The 5,225-nt window shown below is 42.5% G+C and overlaps 1 long non-coding RNA gene across 1 annotated transcript; it reads right to left on the bottom strand.

Annotated features, from left to right (window-relative positions):
• Positions 1-559: 559 nt before the first annotated feature.
• Positions 560-3,386, bottom strand: LOC140846817 (uncharacterized). Its single transcript, XR_012126256.1, has 3 exons — positions 3,119-3,386; positions 2,772-2,998; positions 560-1,689 (listed from the first exon to the last, which is right to left on the bottom strand). It is a non-coding gene; the product is annotated as an uncharacterized lncRNA (long non-coding RNA).
• Between the last annotated feature and the right edge of the window lie 1,839 nt (positions 3,387-5,225).

Raw genomic sequence — 5,225 nt, 5'->3', positions numbered from 1 at the left:
TCCGTGGACCCTTTGGGGACCAATTCCTCCACTCTTCCTCCATTACAGACAGTGCCTCTGGGACCAGCAGTCAGGGAGAGGGTCTTGAATCAGCAGGTCATAGATTTAATATCGGAGACCACCTTCCCTTCCCATGCCAGGGACCTGTAACAAACAGCTTTCAGTGTTTTCAAAATGCTCACACTTAAATGTGATATCTGAGGTTCAAAGAACCCCAGGATGGGCTTATGCACCCTGAAACTGTCATGAAAGCCTGCGTGTGGGTTCATTTACCCGAGGAGAGAATCTATGGATTTCATAACTTCCCCTAAGGAGCCTTTTTCCAAATATTAAGGACTACTGATATGGATTCATTCATTCATCAAATATTTATTGAGTGCCTATTATGTTCCAGTACTGTGTTAGGGACCAGAGATGAAAAAGAGAACTAAATGGTGGTGAAACATCAACTGAGGAAAGTATGAAATTAATCAAGACACATGGAAGAAAGTAATTGCAAAATTTAAAGATTCTAAAAATATTCTTTATTTGATATTGATAGACATTTTTATTTGCACATACATACCATTGTAACACTACCACACAATGGAAACAAAGCAGAGGAAAAATTACGGTGGTGGATATTTAGATGAAGTGGATTTTTATTAGCAGGTAATAAAAATCTCTAAGCTGCTGATTCTGAAAATAGAACCTAATTTGTTCCCCCTCAAAAGTGTTTTTAAAATTTAATTATTAGGTGAGTTGATCATCCATGTTTCCTACAGCTTGTAATTTAAGCTTTTTGTTAAAATGGTATTGAAATGAATTATTTCTTTCATAAAGATAGAGGTAAACTCTAAATCTGCCTCACCAGTTTTCTTCATTGTAAACCCTTTTTCCCTTTTCCCTGCTAAAGTTACACAATCCGCTTCTTGACCAGCCTTGACCCTGAGATTCAGCCTGGAGGGACAGGAGGTGGGTCAGAGTGAGGGAGGTCCCTCCCCCCACTGTCACTCCTGGGTCACTCCACAAGATAATTTGGGACTGGACCCTTTGTCCCCTGGACTCATGGTTCCAAGCTAAAGGGCAAGACTTCCTCTCCCCTTTGGGACTTAGAGTTCATGTTTTTTCACATGCACATCACCTTACTCAAGGTCCTCTGTGAATAAAAGTTTTCTATCTAAATCTTGGACGCTCTAAGGTTACCTGCAATTCCTTTTCACTTTAAATAAGCAAAGTGTTATGAGTCCACCATTTCCCCATGCCAAGGGGAATCCAGTTCATGCTGCTTGCCTTGGGGATGTTTAGCATCTAAATTTCATAACACTTAGAAAGCACCTGAGAATTTGTATAACAAATCCAAATGTCTCATTTTATAGATGAGGAAACTGTGCTTGTAAGAAGTCAAGGTAAAAGCAGCAGAACAAAAACTAGAATCTACTTCTTGACTTAGTCCCTGGAGTTCTCTTCACAACACTAGACACAACACACAACACTTGCTATTTGACATAAAACATCAAGATTACTTTTCTTCAGTCCTTTCAAGGCATTCTTTGGTGGCCCCTGATAGTGCCTGGCTCACAGTAAATGTGAGTTTCCATCTTGGATGGATGGGGGGTCGCAGCCAGCGCACCTCAGAGGAGCCACCTGACCTCTCAGTCAGAAGAGAGGGGGCACACGCCGTAGGCCAGCTTCTCGGCTGATAGGTAGCTAGAAGGTGGATCACAGAAGAGATGAACTTATTAGATGCTGACATAGGAGAAAGGGGAAAAATAAGTGTCATTTTTCCCATTGTGGCCAGGATTCTACTTCTTTCCCAGATAATATGTTGCCTGTTGTCCTCAGGTGCTTCCACCTTAGCAGAAAGGTCGTGCCATAAATATCTATTTGGTTGCTAAGGGCAAGTCAGCAGGTTCTTCACTAATGTCATCCTCTCTTCTTAGACAGGAATGGAATGTTTAACCTGGGCACTGGCTGCCCTGGAAAAAAGATCATTTTCCCAGCTTTCTTTGCGTGGAGTATGGCCCTGTGATCATCTCTGGCCAGTGGGACTCAGGGGACAGTGTGTGTGCAGTTTGCATCAGAGGGACCGAGTGTGCTGTCCCTTTCATCCTCCCTGCTGGGTGGACTTTGCATGTGCCAGGGAGCCCTCTGGGAAAGGGGGGTGCAGTGGGGCAGTAAGAGCAAGAAGATTGTCTCGGTCATGTGAGCTTCTGCAGCGAACACCAGAGGCTGGGCGGCTCCAGCAACAGAGGTTTCTTTCTCACGATTTTAGAGGCTGGGAAGACTAGGATCAAGGTGCCCACCAATTTGGCCCCCCGTGAGGATCATCTTCCCAGCTTTCAGGTAGCTGCCCTATTGCTATGTCCTCACATGGTGGGGACAGGGCTCTGGCCTCTTCTCTTGAAAGGATGCTAATCTCATTACGGATCCTCACCCTCGTGACCTCATCTGACCCTAATTATGTCCCAAAGGCCCCGCCTCCAGATACCATCACCTTGGGGGGTAGAGCTTCAACACATGAATTTTACAGGGACACCAAGATTCAGTCCAGAAGAAGAATAAACCTCACAAGTAAGAATCCCATGCCACTTAGCCTTTTACGTGAGAGAGGAGGGAATTTATTACTTGCTAAGCCACGTTTGGGGCCTCTTTTACATCCAGATGGACTTATAATTTAACAAGTATAGGAATTAGGTTTGTTCTTATTGACATCACACTAATGTTTTCTTCTGTCATGTTATGGGACACAGGATAATACGCATTCAGTGAAGGCATAGGGAGATTCTTACCATAAACACGCAGCCAGGCCACAGGGGAAGTGTTTCCACGTGACTCTGCTCCCCGTGTGACTGACACATTCTCACCAGACAACAGCTGTGGCTGGGCTGTGACGGTTCACTGAGTAACCTCCCTGAATCACAGATTGCACAGCGCCCTGGGGGAGGACACGGCACCCTCCTGCCCACTGGACCACGGAAGAACACTCCTTTGATCTGGAAGCCTTTCATTTTTGTCACTGGAAGGGAGGGAAGGAGGAAGAGCTTGATGTGGAGTGAGTAAGAGGGGCTGTATTTGTTTCCTAGCACTGCCATAAGTAAGTACCCCAAAATGTGTGGCTGAAACAACAGAAACTTACTGTCTCAGGGCTGTGGAGGCTGGAAGTCAGAGAGCAAGGTGTCAACAGGGATCCCCTCCCTCTGAAGCGCTAGGAAGGCTCTGCTTCAGGCCCCTCTGCCAGCCTCCGGTGTGTCTGTGACCCGTGGCAGCAGGAGTCCCACGTTCCACAGCGCTCTCCCTGTGTGGAGAACGCACCCACCTTCTGCATGTTCCTGCATCCAGATTTCCTTGTTTATAAGGAAAACAGTTGTACTGAATTAGGGCCCACCCTAGTGATTTCCTCTTAACTAATTACAACCCCAATGACCTTAAGGTCCTATCCGGAAGTACTGTGGGTTAGGACTTCAACATAGGAATTTTTGAGGGGAACACAATTTAACCCGTTAACAAGGGAGAAGCACTGACAGGATGTTTCAGCTAAATTATTCCATCCAACCACTTGCAGGAGAGGGAAACCAAAGTATGAAAGAGAAGTCCGCAGGAACCAGGGCTGGTGCCACGTCCTGAGCGGGAGCAAGGACACATTTCCTGGTGCCCCCACAGTGCTGCTGTGATCTCACTGGAGCTCTCCCCGTTTCAGCATGGCCCACAACGGCCAGGTTTGAAGGGATTATGTGGAGATCCAGTACCTCAAAGCCAGGTGTCCCAGCTCCTTGTCTGGCCCTTGGTCCCTGTGTACAGCTGCTCTTCCATCTTGCCTGGGAGCCAAGGATAAAAATGATTACCTGCTCTGTCTGAAGGCCAGTACCAGAGGCTGGTGATATATTTCAGAAAGCACAATTTATCCTTTCTCAATGATAAAAAGGATGCACGCTCATTAGAGCTAAGTTGGAAATGACACAGAAGTTGAAAGCACACAGGAAAATTATCCCCAATCCCAAGACCTGGACAACCCCTGTTAAATTTTGACCTGTATTTCATCCCTTCCTGTCTTCTTTTTCTATGTATATTTTATAGTGTATGGACATAATCTCTATTTAACTTTATGCCTTGATTTTTCACATGACATGATGTGGTATTTCCTATGTTGACAAAGTATGCTTAAACATTCTTTCAATAGCTGAATAATATTGATGACCAAATAATAGTAATACAGAGAAACAGATATTTTCTGCATTCCAGACATTGTTCCAAGCAGTTTGTATACATTTTTCTATTTAATCCTAATAACAGCCCAGTGGGGTAGGAATTATTCTCATCACATCAATTGATGAGAAAATTGAGGCTCAGAGTTTTAATACTTTGTCTAACATCACACAATTATTAAACCAATTATTAAACAGCCAAAGAGGGACTTAGAGCTACGTTTGTTTGACTCTACTATCCATGCTTCTAATTACTGCTTAATTTCACTATTCTTGGACATACAGTTTGCTTCCAAGTTTTTTCTGTTATAAATAATGAAATGTACATCTTTGGAAAGAACATTTTTTCCCCTAGGTGAATTCACAGAACTGAAATTACAAGAACTAAGACTTGAACATTTTTTTAAAAAATGTGTTGTTTCATTATTGCCAATTTTTTTTTTCCAAAATTTTGTGCCAAATTATATTCCCTACAATACTGTTCTTGCTTCCCTTCACCTAGCACTGGACAGTTGAACTCTCCAAACACCACTGCTATTTCTGATAGTGGAAAATGGATTGCTTTTGCTTTTTGTTTGAGTTTATTTGATTACTAGTAAGCTTATGCATTTTTCATATTTTAAGCCATTTGCATTTTCTGATAATCTGGGCCCACTTATCTGTTATGGTCTACATTTTTGTAGATTAAAAATTGTTGACTATTAGCTCAGCCAAATGTTTTTTTCAGAATGTGAATATTGGCTATAAATATTTTGTTGATCTTTTTTTATAGTTTTTTTTTTCACAGAATAAGCATCCATTAATCTGGAAAGTATTTGAATAATGAAAATAGCATGTTAATGATTTCCTTGGACTAATTGTTTTGATCTTTTTTTTTTGTTTTCATGTTTATTTGTCTCTTCTACACTTCTGGTTTTCCCCACTCCCTCAGGTTTGAGTCCAGAAAGATGATCTTTATGAAGTAAATCAAGGCTTGACATTGACTTTGGAGACAGAATAGAAAATGTCATTGAAAGAATTATAGTTGCCAATAAAAAAGTA

The sequence above is a fragment of the Manis javanica genome, chromosome 16 (assembly GCF_040802235.1).
Source record: "Manis javanica isolate MJ-LG chromosome 16, MJ_LKY, whole genome shotgun sequence".
Lineage (NCBI taxonomy): Eukaryota > Metazoa > Chordata > Mammalia > Pholidota > Manidae > Manis > Manis javanica.
This window is presented reverse-complemented; position numbering and strand designations above follow the sequence as displayed.